Source organism: Rutidosis leptorrhynchoides, chromosome 4 (genome assembly GCF_046630445.1).
Source record: "Rutidosis leptorrhynchoides isolate AG116_Rl617_1_P2 chromosome 4, CSIRO_AGI_Rlap_v1, whole genome shotgun sequence".
In the NCBI taxonomy this organism is placed as follows: Eukaryota; Viridiplantae; Streptophyta; class Magnoliopsida; order Asterales; family Asteraceae; genus Rutidosis; species Rutidosis leptorrhynchoides.
This window is the reverse complement of record NC_092336.1, coordinates 535,477,440-535,497,804: the sequence shown is the minus strand read 5'-3', so window position 1 is coordinate 535,497,804 and position 20,365 is coordinate 535,477,440. Positions and strand designations below refer to the sequence as shown.

Below are 20,365 nucleotides of genomic sequence, written 5' to 3'. Positions count from 1 at the left end.
GGAAGGTTTGAACAGAGATTGTAATCATTAATATACATATGACGTTCTAGCAGAGTTTTGAAGTCAAAGTATAGCTTTGAAAGATGTAGGAATCTAAGAGTGATGATACCGATTATTTCTGGAATTAAATTCTGCGATTTCAAAATCAGAATATGTAATTGAATTTGAATGAGTATGGTTATTTTGATTTCTATTAAAGAATGTATATTGTTATGAAAAATAGTGAGTATAGTTGATGATTGCTGAATCAGATTCGAAGAATGTAACATATTAATTGTGAATTTATATATCTCTCGGGTATTACCTACCTGTTAAAAAAAATTTCACAATTAATATTTTGTATAAAATAATTTTATTACAGTCTTTATGAAAATATATATGTGTATATTTTCTTCAGATGTAACATACATTTAATGAGTTAATATTAAATTAAACTCATTTGATTTATGGTTGAAACTAGAATTGAATAATCCCTAAAACTTTAAAAATTTCATAACTTTTACGGAGTATTTCTTTAATGTAATTAAAATTTTGAATCAATACTTCGTTATTTGTTGATGCATGATGTTGGTGTTCGTGAAATTCTTGTGAACTTCGCAAGATACGAATGATGTTGTCTGAAAAGTTTCGAGTACATCGATGATGAAAGTGTAAAATCAAACATATATTTGAATAATACACTTGATTTATTATGAAATGGAATTCATTGAATGAAAACAGAGATCGTAGTTAACGATGGTTAAGTTGCTGACGAAGGATGTACATCATAGCTTATTAGTAATATGAATTAACCGAGTAGTTAAGATTCATACAAAATAGCTTAGTACGGAAAGATTTATTATGGTTTAAAAATTTATATATATATAAGATATACATATAAATCCTTCAGTGGAAATGAGTTAATACTTCATAACTCGTTGATATGACATACTTGTTGTTGATTTGTGATGATATCTGTGGTGATTATAGAGTTGACGGAGCTTGTGATGTTGTAGATGTTGCTGGTGCTGGTGATGCTAACAGTACTGTTAGTACTGATGATGTTGACGGTACTGCTGCTGCTGGTGTTGCTTGTGTAAGTCTCGCTTGTAAATCACGCACTATTCCGGTCAGGGTTTCTACCCTATCTTCTATTCACTCATCTGATTTACGGTTAAGGCTAGGATAGATAATCTCTAAACTTTAGAAATTACATAATCGCCTTAGAATGTTTCCCCAATGAAGTTATGAGTCAATACTTCATCATTTGTGGTTGTTGGTATTCCTTGGTATCTACAGGGCGTATGACGTCGATGCTCGTGGGACAGATTGTGAAGTTGAGGTTTGCGATGCGGTTGTTGTTGGTGGTGGTAATGGTACTGTTGGTGTTGTTGATGGTGGTACCGTTGATGCCGGTGTTGCTGCTGGTGCTTGTAACCTTTGCACCATATTCTCTAAAGCCACTACCCGAGCGCGAAGCTCGTTGACTTCTTCTATTACACCGGGATGATTGGCGGATCGGATGAGTGGATGAATAAGATCTAGAATTTGAGATATAATCATGACGAGATACTCTGGAAATGAGAGAGAAAATGGTATTACGAACAGGTTCGCCGGTAAGTGCTTCAGGTTCCTCGCCAAGAGGGGAATGTGGTGGATGGAAGGGATCACCTTCTTCTTGTCTCCAATGATTAAGTAGACTATGAACCCATCCCCAATTCATCCAGAATAGATGATGGCTAATTGGTTGATCCATTCCGGTCACACTGCTTTCGGAGCTCGAGTGGAAATCCATATCGGAATAGTTGTCGGAATCTAAGGAATTTGAACTATATACGTGACCCATCTTGTATAATCAGGGAATTAATTTTTGATATGAAATAGATTATAGGACTTAGATTGGTATTCTTCAACACATAATTTACATATGTATATATAATACCAAAATCCCATAAATTACGGAGAAATTTTCGGAAGATGTCAGGAAAAGTTTACAGTAACAGATACGCTAAGATATGAATTTTGTCTATACACTATTCATGCAATAAATGCAGGCAAACGTGTCTAGACTTAAGAATGATAAGCATGTAATTTCTGACAAGAAATGCTAAGCAAAACTCGGTAAAAACAGATACGGTCATAGTCCAGACTCACTAATGCATCCTAACAATTACCAGTTAAACACACTAATGCAAATTCTGGTTCCCTATGACCTCAAGCTCCGATACCAATTGTGATGATCCATCCAAATCCCTTTGGACAAATACATCATTCATCGATTTCACAGTGAGGTACTGACCTCTACATGATACGTTTTGTAAACATTGCATTCTTTTAAAAATGAACACCATAATTGAATATCAAATTCCAAGGTTTTTGACGTTTGATGATTTCTACATATAGACAATCACCGTAATTAATAGTTTACAATACTACATCCGTTGATAATGCAGTCAAAATAAGATAATGGTGATGATTTTGTGAATGCAACGTTTTCTCGAATAAAGCATGTAAGCATGTATGACTCCATGCACATAGCTTGTATCACATATAAGCAAACAGCGGAAGACTTCTAGGAACCTGAGAATAAACATGCTTAAAAGTATCAACAAAAAGATTGGTGAGTTCATAGTTTTAATGTTACGCATAATCTGTACATAAATGTGGATCACAAGATTTCAGTTGTTTCATCCAGAAACGTTTATCAAAAGATTCTACAAGATTGAGCACCCTGGTAACTAAACTTTAACGTATATATAATAAGTACCCCTGTTTTAACATACATGTAACCAACATGTACAATACACACAAACCAACGTGTACTAACCTCAAATAGCATACGTCTGTTTTATAGTTCAGGCTAGGGTTTCTATACCTGGAACAGACTGGGATGTCAAGCCCTATGGATCCATATATAACTACTCGCGCCCACCAGTTCTTATAACCGGCAGTTACTAGTTACCAAAGCTAAGGGATTTTCGGTTCAAACTCGATATAGAATTTAGTATGTACTTGTATCCATTGCGTTTAAAATAAAGTGCATGTATTCTCAGCCCAAAAATATAGATTGCAAAAGCAATTAAAAGGGAGCAAATGAAACTCACCTTAGCAGCATATAAGGTCATTCACCGAAATGTGACCGAAACTCGGAATGCAAAATAATCGTAGATCTCAACCTAGAGAACATATGTTGGTCAATACATGTCTAACAAGCTAGGTCAGGTCATAGTGTATCACAATCCTAATGCTCGAGACTGACATGTAAAAGTTAACAAAAGTCATCTCAAAAGTTAACCTAACCCAACATGATCTTTTAAATCTATACATGTTTATTATATTAGCATAGTATAAGTCTTGATAATTGAACGAATTTATAGTTTATCAAACTCAAAATATTATTTATTTCAGGAGTTATATTATATTTGAATTATCATGGCAATCGAAAATGTTTTATTATTTCACATAGTTTTCCAATACTTGTAAAATCAGATTATAATGTTTATAAAGCTTTAATACATGATAAGACAGTCAGCTTTGACAATTGTTCAACGAGACGTGCCTTATATAAGAATTCATTTACTCGACTAATAATATTTGGAAATTCAATTTATCAATCTCATAAAAAAGTTGTTTAAATATTAATTTACAGTTTCAAACACAATTTCAATTAATATTAATCATAATTCAGTTGACCATAACTTTTAATCCGTTTCTCGAAAACATACGATTTCTAAATGAAAAGTTATTAATTTTTCGACAGCTTTCCAACGACATGCATATCGTATACCTTATATCAATAACATATATATCAAATTTGTGATTCATCATAAACTATCTAATGACAAAATTAAAGCATACAAGTATGCATAAACATATATACTCGAGCACTAGTCAGGGATACACTATTAATATATAAAAGTTAAGTTATGAATGCTTACGTATCAATATTGTGATTCAATATTGCAGGAAAGTACGTAGACGCAACAGAGATGATAAACACTAGTTTGACTCACGAGTTATACCCCCGAACAATACCCATCACCTCCGTAGCTATAACCCATAATTTCTTTAGCTCTATCCCTCTCAAAAACTCGTTTTGAAAACATGTGAGCAGAACCTCGTCGTAGTATTTCATGTAATAATAATACTAATAATAATTCTAATACTACTAATAATAATAATATAATTAATAATAATAATAATAATAATAATAATATTATTATATATATATATATATATATATATATATATATATATATATATATATATATATATATATATATATATATATATATATATATATATACGAGAGATAGAAGAAGAAATGAATCAGAAATGGTTCGATTTATAGGCAATGTAACCCACCTACCCCCTTCATGCGATCGCATGAGGTTTGGGTGTGACTCCCATGCGATCACATGAATACATATTGACAGCTCATTCGCACATATTCATCTACTGACACTAGTTTTATGATTTCATATATAAATATATATTTATTTAATATATAATATATTTAATCTTTAGAATTAATTAAATATTATATTATATTCTCGTGCATAGTTGATTTGAAATTTTAGCACCGATGAATTGTACGTTGACGCTCGACTTACGTGCCGGTTCCGGTTTTTCGAACGTCCTTTCGTACGCTTAGAAAACTTGTACTTTACGTTTCGCGACACGTAACTTTATCAATAATTAGACTTAATTCACCAATGACTATATCACTCAAAGTGTAACTTAATCATTTAAGTGTTTTGGTCATTTGCTTCTATAAATCATCGTCTCGTTATATAACAAAGTATTAATAAAAATTATTTTAACCCAAAAAGTTTTATGACTAAGTTAATATTATATGTTATCACTTTGTAAAATATAAATATATTCTCATTTAGAAATATAAACTTATGTATTTTAGAAATATCTATTTACTAATATAATATTTAGTTTTTCAAAAACTAATTATATTTTAAAGTTCATTTTGGAATCGTTTAGATAGTAGAAAAATATTATGTCATATCACGTTTACGTTTTTGAAACACTATTTATATATTTGTAATTTTTGATATAAGCTTTAATTAAATTCTTCAAAAGTCATATACAAATTATCTTATAAAACGTCTTGATTAATAAAGTTCTTTTTAAACTGAAATGTTTTTGTACATTTAAATCAAATATGATAACTTTGCTTTCTAAAACTATATATATATATATATATATATATATATATATATATATATATATATATATATATATATATATATATATATATATATATATATATATATATATATATATATATATATAAGAATCATCTTATTAAAAAGTTAAAATGTAAATCGTTATATTATAAAACATTTAGAAAAGTAAAGTTATTTATACTCATAATAGGTTTCAAGTTTTTAAATTACAGTTTGTTGGTGAAGCGTGAGATAAGTCCAAAGGTTAAATAAATGTATGAAATCGTCTTAATGTAAAATGCCGATTTACTTAATTTGTCAATATCCATCATCTAAGTTATCTACACTACACGTTCTTACTTTCACATTAAACAAAATGAAAGTTATAATAATTATCTTATCAAAGTCACGAGGAAAAATATTGTAAATCATGAATTGGAAATCAAATAGAAATCTCCATTAACATTTGTCTAGTTCTCGTAAATTGACACATTTGTTCTTACTTGTAAAACACTTTACCATTTTCCGAATATAGTTAAAAAGAACAGATTTCTTAAATCATAGTGGATCTCATAACAGAGACCCGTAATCATAAAGTATCTGATAATTCAATCATTTGATATTATCTTGTAAATCCGTCGATAACTATATCGAAACAAATACGTTCATGTAAAGTATTATACATCCAATACTTTGTTAACGTTTTCAAGTCATATAATAGATTTCATAACTTATTTTCATATTAACCAACTCGTTTAATGTTTTATTAATATATTTTTGATTTAATATACACACATACATATATGTACATACATATTTATTTACACATAATTGTTCGTGAATCGTCGAGAGCAGTCGAAGGGTAATTGATTACATTAACATAGTTCAAAGTTTTTGAGATTTCAACAATACAGACTTTACTTATCGTGTCGGTACATATAAAGATTAAGTTTAAATTCAATCGGAAATTTTTGGGTTGTCACAGCCAACACCGTCAGAAATTGGGTTTCCTTCTAACGAGTGTGTGGGTGACAACTAAGAGCATTCGATGCCGAAATCGTCGTCCAAAAAACAGAGGTGCAAGAAATGTGACTTTGAAACTGTAGAGAAGGATTTAAATCAGGGTGCGTTTGTTTTCAATGTTCCTGGATCAAAGAATGTTGATTATAGTAAGGTGGTAACAACTGTTAATGGGCTTGGCCCTTGTTCGGTTCAAGAAGATCGTGTTAGGAAAAAAAGATGGGATTTGTTTAGTGCAGATGGGCCTTGTTAAATACCGGATTAAATAGCGATGTTAAGACTGAAATTAGCTCATAATGTAACGATGTTGGGCCCAATAACGGGATGATTATGGGCCTTGCAGACGTTACGAAGAATGTTGATGAATCAGAACACTCTGTAGCTAGAGACCTAGTTAATCGGTTATCGTGGATGCTTCTATTGATCTTTCGGATATCAATGATGATGTCATGACGTTTGCGGAAAGAAGAAGAAGAAGAAGAAGAAGAAGAAGAAGAAGAAGAAGAAGAAGAAGAAGAAGAAGAAGAAGAAGAAGAAAAAGGAGGAGGAGGAGGAGGAGGAGGAGGAGGAGGAGGAGGAGGAGGAGGAGGAGAAGAAGAAGAAGAAGAAGAAGGAGGAGGAGGAGGAGAAGGAGGAGAAGGAGAAGAAGAAGAAGAAGAAGAAGAAGAAGAAGAAGAAGAAGGAGGATGAGGAGAAGAAGAAAAAGAAGAAGAAGAAGAAGAAGAAGAAAGAAGAACGACTACTCGAAATGTAGAAAGGAAAGAAATTAGACCATTACCAGTTTTATTTGGTCGAAGCGGAATAGAATATTACGATTATGAGGTCCCATCTTGTGAACATTTTGTAAATCGTGGTATGTTTTGAATATAAACATCACAAAAAGTCAACTTGGCGAAGTAAACTTGAAGTCGAAAAAGAAAATGCTTGACGTGTCCACTTCGGGTTTCTTTAAGCTTAAATATCACATTGAAGAGTTGGATTACGGGGATGCAATCCAAAACTTGTTTATGGGAGTTAAAGAAGTCAAGAAGGGTATTACAACGGATGCGTGTTTCATAGCGTTTTTTTTCGGTTTTGAGAATTCTTTTTCTGTTAACAATTTGTCTCGGATTTATATTTCGGTTTAGTCAAGATAAGGCTCAGTATATATAGTTTGATAGTTTTTCGCTTTCTAGGTACGAGTCTTGTCGGGTTGCTCTCTTGTATCTTTTGTTAAATACGTTTTAAATTTGACAACTTTTCTGTACTTGTATAAATTTTCGTTTTTCTTGTGAGAAAAACAACAACAAAATAACTAACAGTAAACTTGCTAATGCATCCAAAAAAAAACATACATACCTGAAACAGAAAGCAAAACACCCAAAACCAATTAACAAACAAAATAACCAACATAAAACTAAACTATCTAATGCCGATCGAGTTTTTCCTCCGTCTTAGACAATTTCCTACTTTTAGTCTCGGACCTGATGTATGAGCATGCTTGGCCTGCATGCATCCTTAAGACCTTACCAACGAGCTTCTAGCTCAGTGGTACCCGATGCCTTTGATCCCTGGGCCCACGGTGGGGGAAGCTTCCACCCAATAGAGGCGCAAGTTCGATTCTCAGTCTGGGCGCCCCGCATGGAATTATTTCTCCCTCCGGGGGGGAGTTTGTGAAGTGCTTTCGGGGGTCTAGCTAGCTGGGGTGAAGATCGCCTTGCCGTCACTGTGGGTAACTGGAAGGAGGTAATTTTCCGGCACAGGTCTCTTTCGGGGTGGGATTGGTGGGTGCTACGGCACACAGGGTTAGCGTGTCCCTGCCAACTTACACGTTTTCCACCCAATCCTTAAGACCTTAACCAGGTCACCTAATCATAAAAGCAGCCCCCTATCACAGTCAACTGAAGTATTCATTCATTCATACAATTATACTAAAAACATCATAAATTAAAATATACTTTCACCATCGTCATAAGGGTTACCTCAAATTCGATTTAACAAAAATAAATCAAACGGTTGGTGTGCAAGCAAATTCAATACACCTTACACTTGTCAATAGAATTTTAAAAGATATTCCTACCATAATGTAAATTAATCAACCATACCATTTCTTTCTTCATTTCCAGCTATACGAAAGAAACAAAATAAAGGACATTAGCTCATACATCAGGTCCGAGACTAAAAGTAGGAAATTGTCTAAGACGGAGGAAAAACTCGATCGGCATTAGATAGTTTAGTTTTATGTTGGTTATTTTGTTTGTTAATTGGTTTTGGGTGTTTTGCTTTCTGTTTCAGGTATGTATGTTTTTTTTTGGATGCATTAGCAAGTTTACTGTTAGTTATTTTGTTGTTGTTTTTCTCACAAGAAAAACGAAAATTTATACAAGTACAGAAAAGTTGTCAAATTTAAAACGTATTTAACAAAAGATACAAGAGAGCAACCCGACAAGACCCGTACCTAGAAAGCGAAAAACTATCAAACTATATATACTGAGCCTTATCTTGACTAAACCGAAATATAAATCCGAGACAAATTGTTAACAGAAAAAGAATTCTCAAAACCGAAAAAAAACGCTATGAAACACGCATCCGTTGTAATACCCTTCTTGACTTCTTTAACTCCCATAAACAAGTTTTGGATTGCATCCCCGTAATCCAACTCTTCAATGTGATATTTAAGCTTAAAGAAACCCGAAGTGGACACGTCAAGCATTTTCTTTTTCGACTTCAAGTTTACTTCGCCAAGTTGACTTTTTGTGATGTTTATATTCAAAACATACCACGATTTACAAAATGTTCACAAGATGGGACCTCATAATCGTAATATTCTATTCCGCTTCGACCAAATAAAACTGGTAATGGTCTAATTTCTTTCCTTTCTACATTTCGAGTAGTCGTTCTTCTTTCTTCTTCTTCTTCTTCTTCTTCTTCTTCTTCTTCTTCTTCTTCTCCTTCTCCTCATCCTCCTTCTCCTCCTTCTCCTCCTTCTTCTTCTTCTGCTCCTGCTCCTTCTCCTTCTCCTCCTCCTCCTTCTTCTTCTTCTTCTTCTTCTTCTTCTTCTTCTTCTTCTTCTCCTTCTTCTTCTTCTTCTCCTTCTTCTTCCTCTTCTCCTTCTTCTTCCTCTTCTTCTCCTTCTTCCTCTTCTTCTCCTTCTTCTTCTTCTTAGATCATAAACCATTTATGCAAAGCGTTTGTAAGAAAAGGAACATTGCTGCCAATCATTTTCAGCTGTACCAACTTGTTTACTTGGTGCAAGTTAATGAAGCACCTTGTTCTTTTTCATGGCCTAAGTGGATGTAAATAAAATAGCTACAGTATATGATATGCGTTGCCAGAAGTCAAATTTAGGCTTGAATTTCCGTTTGCAGTAAAGTTAAATTCAAACTCATGGCCACATCTATATGCTTTTAATAATTTTGACAACAAAACTCACCATGGAGTTCACAGACCCGGTAGCAGATGGACAAGGAACCTTAGTTTCATATCTGAATTCTTTTTTGATAAACACTGCCATGTGGCGACTTCCACAACAAGCGTATCAGTTGGTAATGAGTGGGAGCATATTTACCGAATATAGCAAAAGGTCACGGGTTCAAGCCCGTACACTCTCATAGTCACAACGACTGAGCGAGTCAGATATGCCTCACATATTATGGATAGTCACCAGTTAGTGGGGTGGTCTGGGTTGGCAATTATCAACCTTTTGCCACAACCTTAAATACATTTAAGTAAAAAATTTGAAATTTCATTGAAAATATATCTTAATAATTCACAATCTATATAATTACAATGGTAAATCAATTTATTTTCCAGGAGCAAAGTTAGTGGCAAAAGCCCAAGCGTTGTTGCTAACGGGGTCCGCAAGATGGTCAGCAAGGTTCTCCAATGGACCTTTACCTGTTACAATGGCTTGTTCGAAGAACCCAAACATTGAGAACATGGCTAGCCTACCATTCTTGAGCTCTTTCACTTTCAGCTCAGCAGATGCTTCAGGATCATCAGCAAGTCCTAATGGGTCAAAGCTGCCACCAGGGTAAAGCGGGTCAACCACCTCTCCAAGTGGTCCACCAGCAACTCTGTAGCCCTCAACAGCACCCATCAAGATTACTTGTGTAGCCCATATGGCTAATATGCTCTGTGCATGAACCAAACTTGGGTTACCTAAGTAGTCAAGTCCTCCCTCGCTAAAGATCTGTGCTCCAGCCTTGAACCACACTGCTTCACCGAACTTGACACCATTGCGGGCCAAGAGCTCAGGGAAGACACATCCGAGAGCCCCAAGCATGGCTCATCTGCTGTGGATGACTTCAAGCTCGCGGTTTTTAGCAAAAGTTTCTGGGTCAGCAGATAGACCAGCAGTGTCCCAACCATAGTCACCGGTGAGATATGAAGGAGCCTCACCAGAGAAAGGACCAAGGTACTTGACGCTGTTTGGTCCGTACCATGGGCTGCTGGACGGTGCAGCTTTTGCGGTGGCTTTCCTCATTGACACTCTTCCCGCAGATACTCTTGATGCGAACGAAGCAGGTTTTACCACCTGTCCAGCAAAAGACGAGGAAGTGGACATTGTAGAAGCAGCCATGGTTTTGAAGAGAAGAATTAAAGGAGTATGTGTGTAGTAGAAACAAAGGTTATTGTGTTGGTTGCTTGAATTTGATATGGTGCCTTGTAGTATTTATAGGTGTATGACATCAGAGAGTGTGATATATTGAGATATATGTAGCCATGTAGGCTTTAATACAATTGGTTAATGAGATTTGATTTAATATTCAGTCGAGTTGTAGGGCAGGAATAAGGTGTAAGAAATGTAGCAAATATAGATATGTAGATATCGATAAGTTATTTTATATTTAGGACAAAAAGGATGGGCTAATAAGCCATATTTTGTAGGGTTGGGCCAAGACCTACTAGTGGCTAAAATGAATGATCTGCAGGTGAGAGCCATTTCTGTTTGTTGATGATGACTATCCTAAATTTTAACTAGTGCATATAAATTTTTATGTGGGTTGGGTGGATTGTTGAAATGTTGGCAGTACCAAATCAGGGCCGGTCCTGAGTTTTCCAGTGCCCAGAGCGAGGCGGTAAAAAAAAAGCCCATATGAATCAATAATCTCTTTTCGAAGTTCAAAAGCTAGTCAACTTAATTGTACCAAATATATGAATTTCCTTTTCAGGGATGGTATACATTGACTTTGGGCAGGTTGGGTTAGAATAATTGTTCAAAAATGGGTAAAAGTTTTGGTGCTGATTGAAATCGGTCGGGTCGAAATGAGCTGATCTAGAACATTTATATTTTTTTTTTACCATTTTATTAAAAAAAAAAAAAAAAAATTGAGTTCATAGAGGAAACCTCTAGCGACAAACACATTGGGTGACATATATGCTTACAAAATTTAAATTATTCACATAGAAGTAATGAAGCAGGTCTCTAAGCATCGAAGTATATTTTGAGAGAATTGCGCCAGTTCAACCCACAAACTTGTTTTTTCATTCATATTATAACATAAATCGACCAATTCATTATTAAATCGATCAACGTTTCAACTCCTGTTTTGTGAGTTTATAAATAAAATTTGAAAACTTGAAACTCCTTTACTGCTTGCCGTTACTTCATCTAGAAACTGACTAGCACTGAGGTTTTCTTCCATTGGCAACTTCATGAAACAGGGAAAAAAAAAACATGCGACAAACATTCTATAAAATATTTGTAACTTTATACTTATGTATAACTTTTTTTAACAGCTATACTTATGTATACCTAATATACCAAAATCTCCTACTTAAATGAATGAAATATAAACCTCTATATGCCTGATAAAAATAAAAATGTACATTATATCCTCAATATAAAGTTGTCTATTAGTTCAATCTGCAGTTCATAGCCAAAACTCGCATAGTGTTACTGATTGTTGAACAGAATGAACAATTCACATTTGGTGTATTTAATTTTAATATACTTTAAAGCATTTTTTATACCCACTAGGCATACCGTGTTTGACGCATGCTTGTACTATTTAGTGTTCTTATTAGTATCAAATAGCAATCCATTTACTACATATGTGGACATAAGATTTGATATATCAGACACTAAGGTTACTACCTTACTGCCTATATCATGAATCTAATCTAGTACAATAAACCATATAACTCACAGAAAAGGGATATTAATATTTATTTATTTAATGTAATATATACTCAATAATTCACAATCTAGCTTAATCAATTTTATTTACCAGGGGCAAAGTTAGTGGCAAAAGCCCAAGCGTTTTTGCTGACTGGGTCCGAATGGCTTGTACAAAGAATCCAAACATTGAGAACATGGCTAGTCTACCATTCTTTAGCTCTTTCACTTTCAGCTCAGCAAACTCTTCAAGATCATCAGCAAGTCCTAATGGGTCAAAGCTGCCACCAGTGTAAAAGTGGTCCACCAGCGACTATGTAGCCCTCAACAACACCCATCAAGATTACTTGTGTAGCCCAGATGGCTAATATGCTCTGTGCATGAACCAAGCTTCGGTTACCCAAGAGTCAAGTCCTCCCTCACTAAAGATTTGTGCTCCGACCTTGAACCATATTTAGGTGGTTCAACAACCTGTCCATCCAATTGAACTCATCCCAAGTTTGACAACTGTTTTCTTATTGACACATATGTAATTAGAAGAGAGCCCATACTGGTCCATTATTTAAAGAACATGTCAAAAATACCACTTCCAGTTTAAAGAAGAAATGAACCTGACTCACCTGCTAGCAAATAAAAAATCTTTGTCTACTTCAAAACTACCAAATCCACCGCCACTTGAACGCCCTGAACCAGTGCGCTGACCCACCAAATCCACTTGAACGGTCTGAACCAAATCCACCATCTGAACGGCTTCCGCCAAAACCACCACTAGAACGCCCTCCACCAAAACCACTTGATCAATCTGAGTCAAAACCATCACCACTTGATCCCCCGTAACTAGATCTACCAAAACCACCACCACCACCACCACCACCACGAGATGAACCAAAACCACCCAATCGACCACCAAAGCGATAACTAATCCACGCACCACTACCCAATTCAATTCTGGATGCAGGATCGACAGCAATAGGAGGAAGCTAACATTATGTCAAAAAAATCAGAAACAATGGACCCAAAAATTTAGTTCCTTCATATAGAAAGCAGCAGGATCACTCATCGAAAGATAAAAATACAAACACTTGAAACAATTACGACAGTCATCTCATCTGCTTTAGCACATAAAACATATATAGAAAGCAGCCAATTATACTATACTATAATAAGGTGTAAATGGTTAACAAATATTACCTCAGTAAATTTACATCCTACTTTCCGCTCATAAACTAAAACGTCTCTCCACTGCTCAGAAGAATACATCAGTATTGCACTTCCTTTCTTGCCAATTCGACCAGATCGGTGAACAAAAATTTCCGAAGACTTAGGAGGTTCATAATGAATCACCTGACCATTATAAAAGAAACGTTCCCATTACAAACTAAAACTAGCAGTCAGTTACTTAAATATGATAAATATATGATTCTATCAGTTGCAGATAACAAACTAGGTAGAAAATTTCACCAGATCAACATTAGGAACATCAAGGCCGCAAGCAGCAATATCGGTGGCAACTAATACATTAAAGCGACCATCTCTGAAGCCCGATAGAGTTCTTTCTCTTTGATTTTTAGAAACATCTCCATGCAGTGCTTCACATCTGAAGCTCTTCTGCATAATGTGGGTCAACCGATCCGCATCGCGCTTTGATGGGATGAAAACTATGCATTTCCCACCATTTGCATGCTCCTGAATAATATGAGAACAATAATGTAAATACCTAAACACTATTTCTTACTGAATTCAACGTTCAGTGACAAATACAGAGGTTCATACTGTTATGAGTGGTCCAATAATTGATGGTTTATCGCATATATCAGACGAAATACAATATAGTGTAATTCCATCAGCCAACTTCTGGTCTGAATCACCCACCTATGATTAAAAAAAATAAAAAAAATCACATCACTATTTACTCATAACAATCAAACGGTCACAAGTAATAAAGTTAGATACTTAAATATCAAAATGTAAAAATGTCAGAGCCTACTCACAAGATCAATAGTTGATGGTGCCTGTGTGGAGGCAGTAGAAACCCTAACATTCACCAGTCGAGAACCATGAAAGCTTCTTAAAAATCCAAACTTAGGATGAAAACTTTGAGACTGATTGATAAATTGACGGTGGTACGTAGGTGCTGGTGTTGTTACGGCTGATGATGATGGAATTAAAAGGTGTTTAAGTGAATTGGTGGTGATAGAAGAGAAAGTAGTGAGATTTTTGGATGATGATCTGAGCGATATGATAGTATTCATTTTTGTTTGTAGAAATTGATTTAAGATTATGTGTGCTGCGAAAGAGTGTAAAACCCTAATTTGGTGAAGAAGAGGGTTTACGAAATGAGAGAAGAAAAAAAAGAGAATTTATTGTATTGGGAAAAAGGGCGGTGGGACTAAGTGAATCTCAAAACATAAATTACGATTTCACCCTTCCCAGAATCACCTTCGATTCTCATTACGATTTTACCCTTGTCATCGACTAGCCCTACTCCTCATGCTCGCCATGAAGGGCACCGATGACATATGCGTGATGACATCTGCGTGCCCTGCTTGTCGCCCTGCTACTTCGCCCCTCGTTTTGCCCTTTTGTGATTTTTCGAGTGTGAGGTTTGGTCGAATACAGAAAATTAAAAATTGAAGTAAATACATTTGTCATCGTTTGAATTCAAACGAAAAACATTAAAATTTTTCAACCTACTACAAACGGCTATGTATGTCTTTTTTAGAGAAATGCTAAGGGAGCTCCCAACGGTATCGCCTTCCCCACCGCCCAGCCGTCCGCTCACTTGGACGCTGATGGCAGCGGCTCGCCCAGAGGTCCACCCAGGCCACCGCCTTCCATTTCGTCTCTCGATTCGTGCTTCTGTGAAATTTTTGTAGACGGAGATTAGTGAGTATTTTCGATTTTTTTGTTAATTTTTTAAGCCCAAAAAATGAAATATTCAAATGGGTGATGAAAATAGATTTGGAGAAATGAGATGAATGGAGAAGATGATACGAGGGAGATAACAAATTTTTTTATTTATTTTTTATTTGCAAGTGGGTGTTGGAAAAATAAATGATATGTTTGTGAGTTTTTATAATTATATATTTAATTTTTAGAAAAAAATAAAAAGTAATTAAAAAATATGGAAGAAATATGTAACTGTTGGGAGTGTTTAGTACTGGGAAGAAAGTGCTGATGTGACAGTTAGTCGTTGAGAACTAAGGCATAACCATTGGGACTTGCATGTATAGAATTTTCCAACCTACGACAAACGGCTATATGTCTTTGTTAGAGAAATGCTACGCATACATAAAGTTTACATAATAATTTATACATACAGACGTGGCAATCCTATATGTACATCCACGTCATCACACTAACTTAAATATAATTCATTCTGATTTAACTAGGTAGTTACATTATTATCAAGTCTTAATAATTCTCTTTTACCTTTAACCTGATAATTCTCTCGCACTCTTTAGTGTTTTTATTATCTAATAGCAATCCATTTACTACATATGTGGACATAAGATTTGATATATCAGGCACAAGGTTACTAGATTACTGCCTATACCTCACAATGGCAAAGTACTGCACTTGGCGTGAGTCTGATCTTGTACAATAAACCATATAGCTCACAGAAAACGAATATTAAGATTAATGCAATATATATATATATTCCTCAATAATTCACAATCTATCAAATTTATTTTCCAGGGGCAAAGTTGGTAGCAAAAGCCCAAGCGTTGTTGCTGACTGGATCCGCAAGATGGTCAGCAAGGTTTTCTAGTGGACCTTTTCCAGTCACAATGGCTTGTACAAAGAACCCGAACATTGAGAACATGACTAGTCTACCATTCTTTAGCTCTTTTACTTTCAGCTCAGCAAACGCTTCAGGAGCATCAGCAAGCTAAGTCCTAATGGGTCAAAGCTGCCACCAGGGTAAAGCGGGTCAACCACCTCTCCAAGTGGTCCACCAGCGACTCTGTAGCCCTCAGCAGCACCCATCAAGATCACTTGCGTAGCCCAGATAGCTAATATGCTCTGTGCATGGACCAAGCTTGGGTTACCCAAGTAGTCAAGTCCTCCCTCACTAAAGATCTGTGCTCCAGCCTTGAACCATACTGCTTCACCGAACTTGACACCATTGCGAGCCAAGATCTCGGGGAAGACACACCCTAGTGCACCAAGCATGTCCATCTGCTGTGGATGACTTCAAGCTCACGGTTTTTAGCAAACGTTTCAGGGTCTGTTGATAGACCAGCGGTGTCCCAGCCATAGTCACCAGGGAACTCACCGGTGAGGTACGAAGGAGCCTCGCCAGAGAACGGACCTAGGTACTTGACTCGGTCCGTACCATGGGCCACTGGCGGATTTAGTGTATTAAGAGGGGGGGGCGCCCGCCCCCGGTGGATTTCGAAATTTTAGTGCAAATTTTTTCGGTTTTTTAATTTTGCCCCCGGTGGAATTTTTTTTTTTGCCCCAAACCCTTCATATTTTGCCCCAAAACCTTCGTATTTTGCCCAAAAACCTTCAAATTTTGCTCAAAAAACTCTATATTTTGCCCCAAAACATCTATATTTTGCAAAAAAAAATTCTCTACGTTTTAAAAAAAATTTCACCCCCGGTGAAAAATTTTCCTGGATCCGCCACTGCCATGGGCTGCTAGATGGTGCAGATTTTGGAGCGACTTTTCTCATGAACACCTTTCCATTACCATAAACCACCCCTGATCGATGCGAATGGAGCAGGTTTCACTGCCTGTCCAACGAAGGACGAGGAGATTGCCATTGTTGAAGCAGCCATGGATTTGTAAGTTTAAGATGGATACGCAGTAAATGATGAAGAGAAGATTTGTAAGGTTGAGTGAGCGAGTGATAAAATAAGAAGAGCATGTGTATGTATATATATAAGTTAGGGAGAATCAAAACTGTGATCCATTAGGATGTTTAGCTTTTCTCTTATTGGTTGACATTATTTTATTTGAACCATATGTATGTACATGCAAGTGGAGACTATTTTGAAAATCTCTTGAGATACTTGGGTGCCATAATAGGTAATGACACACTGACACGTGTCATATCTTCTCAACCAGGAGATGCTTTTTCTTTCCAAGAAATGTATAACACTTAAATTGTAAATGTTTATGAGAGCAAAGTTGTGGGGTGTTTACATGAAAATGAACATGAGAACCATAAGTCATTAATTACCTCAAAAATTACAAATCTTGAATTAATAATTGTAGCATCGTGTAAACAAGATTAAACGATCTTAGATTCAATAACGAGTGCGGAAAATCTCGTTATTGGGTTTTATACTCAAAATCCAATGTAAACCTTTGATCTTAATGACAAAATCGACTTAGATATGTTAAAGATCGACTAATATGAATGCTAGAACACCAGGGTATCGAATTGTACGTGCAGGATAGGTTAGGATTCGTAACCCCAACAATGAACCCTTAATACCCAATATATACTCACAGCACGTGCAACCGTGCGGTTGCATCTTGCAACCTTGCGGTTGCCTGTCTAACCGCACGGTTGCATTCCTGCAACTGTGCGGTTGCATACCAGCAGAGAAAGTTAAACAATAAAGCACTTTAACTTGATCATAATGAACTCGGGGACTAATTATGCACCAACAATAATAGTGAGTTAACCTAGTCATATATTACACAAAATTTAAACATCCCAGTCCATCAAGTTCATAACTTACATACCATCAAGCCACAATCAAAAGACAAAGTCACCAATATTACACAAACAAAGTTTCATCAAGAGATCACCAAAAGACAATCATCAACACCAAATAAACACTTAAGCTGCATACAAGACCTCAGCTTCCACCTCTTCCACATCCGTTGGATGCACCAACTCATCATCATCTTCAAAGAAATTGTTCAGTAGGAACCCATAAGGCAAACCTCGATCAGCAGACGCAGGCAGCCCTACCATTCTTTTCGCTACTACATAAGCAAAGTTGAAAGGAATTTGACTAACCAAACACATTAACATTAGAACTTCAGTCACAGTCAGCTCTAAATCATCCTCAGCTCTAAACATAACATTTCTCTTGATGATTCTCATCATATGTCTATTTTCATCCAAAATGTTTTCCTCCCTGATGATTACTGGTTCCCTTCTTGGCCACTTGAACCCAGATTTACACAAGTCAGAGACAAAACCAAATGAAGAAAACAAGTTTCCAGTTGCAGAACTTCTTGGAGCAGTGTTTATATCCTTGCTCATGCTGAAGAACCTAAAATCACCATCTGGTATATCTAGTGTCTCAGCAAACTCTTCTAAAGTCCAGTCATAGGGATACCCAAACATATTCAGATTAATACTTTTCGCTTTTCTCTCATTAAACTCAAAGTTTGTATAGAACTCCCTAATGAGCTTAGGGTAATAAGTCCTATCTCGATGAAGAAACGCTCCAGCACTTATCCCTCTCCAGTAAGTAGTAAAACCTGGTTCAGCTCTCACATGACACCCTGTAAGGATAGCATGACCAGTAATCAAATTTCTTCGTTGTGTGATAGCATTCTCAGTTTCACTCTGAGACACCCTGCGCGATGCTCTGTTCGCCATATAAAGGAACTATAACACACAAAACTCAAAGATGGTTAAAGCAACACATTGAACTGACAAATAAAAAAAAACAAAAACTGATCAATTTAAACTTTGAAACTGCTGTGCAACCGTGCAGATGCACAGAATAGTACCAGGTTGCAAGCACAACCGTGCGGATGCAATGTGTATCCGTACGGTTTTGCATGAAGTCCAAAAACTCTTAAATTACACTTATTCGGGCGGTTACATGGTGTGTCCGGGCGGTTACATGGTGTAACCGTGCGGTTGCATTGTGTAACCGTCCGGTTGCAATTAAATCAATAAATTTTAATTTTCCAATTCATGCCTTTTTAACTTTAATTCTCAACCAATTCATCTCACTTCCTTAAATTAGTCCAGAAAATCTCAACCATTTTCCCATCAATACTAGATCCAAAAGTATTTTAACCTAAGTCAAATAAATTAATACCCGACTTAATGAACTTTTCGTTTTACGAATCTCTTCCACTAACACTTTCACACTTGCTTACTCCCCCTGGTCCACACATACAGAGTTTATGAAGTAACCACCAAATGATATGCAACAATATTCATTATGAAACATGCAAAACTACTAAAACACACTAAATCTTTTTGTCTTTTTCATTTTATAATGCAAACTATGGAAAAACAAAATAATGCAAGCATATACATTATGATGAATTAAATCAATAAACTAACCGTATAGTGGCTATCACAAGCATGAAAACAGATTAAACTGTCAAGAACAAACTATACAGCTAACACAACATAACGTCATATTTTTGTGAGAAGATGAATTAATCAACAATTTTCATGGGATCAGAACTGAACTATATTATGTAACTTTAACATCGTCAAATTCATTCAGAACTTTTTGTTCCATTTCGATTTTCAAGTACATACACTTTCAGTCTTTGAAAATCAATAAACCTATTAGACTTTCCTCCCAGACTTTTTGAAAATCACTTGCGCACATGGGTAAATAATCTTAAACTTAGTCCTCACTTGAGATCGCACAAATTTATTAGGTAGTCAATTGAGCACAATATATTGACGCTGTCCGCTATCACCTCGATGTACTTTCGATTTGATTGAACAGGAACATCTCACGATGTTTCTAGCAACCCTGTCAGCCATGAGCTTCTACCTTAAACTTATACCTTTCGATTTAGAAAGCTTTGTTTATCTCAATTTTATTGCATACTTCGTAAGAACACAGTTACCAGTCGCTATAAACCCCATGCTTGAACGGAAAGCTAATAATGATGGAATGATATGATGATTTTGGGGGTGATGGAATTCTAAGTCAGAATACCCTCTAGAAGATGTCCCCAGCTATCTTTATCAATCGGCACAACCAATATCACAGACAATAGATGAAACGTCCCTTTAAATGATAAGCACACAAACTTGCTAAAATTATGATTTCCAGGACAGATAGAATGATTTGAGTTTTCTAGATCTGAAACTCTGGCACTTCTCCCCCTCGGATATAGATAACTTAAATT

At 35.8% G+C, this 20,365-nt stretch overlaps 2 pseudogenes; both read right to left on the bottom strand.

Annotated features, from left to right (window-relative positions):
- Positions 1-9,960: 9,960 nt before the first annotated feature.
- LOC139845062 (chlorophyll a-b binding protein 1B, chloroplastic-like) lies at positions 9,961-10,740 on the bottom strand (annotated as a pseudogene).
- A 5,227-nt stretch (positions 10,741-15,967) lies between these two features.
- Positions 15,968-17,067, bottom strand: LOC139845061 (chlorophyll a-b binding protein 1B, chloroplastic-like; annotated as a pseudogene).
- Between the last annotated feature and the right edge of the window lie 3,298 nt (positions 17,068-20,365).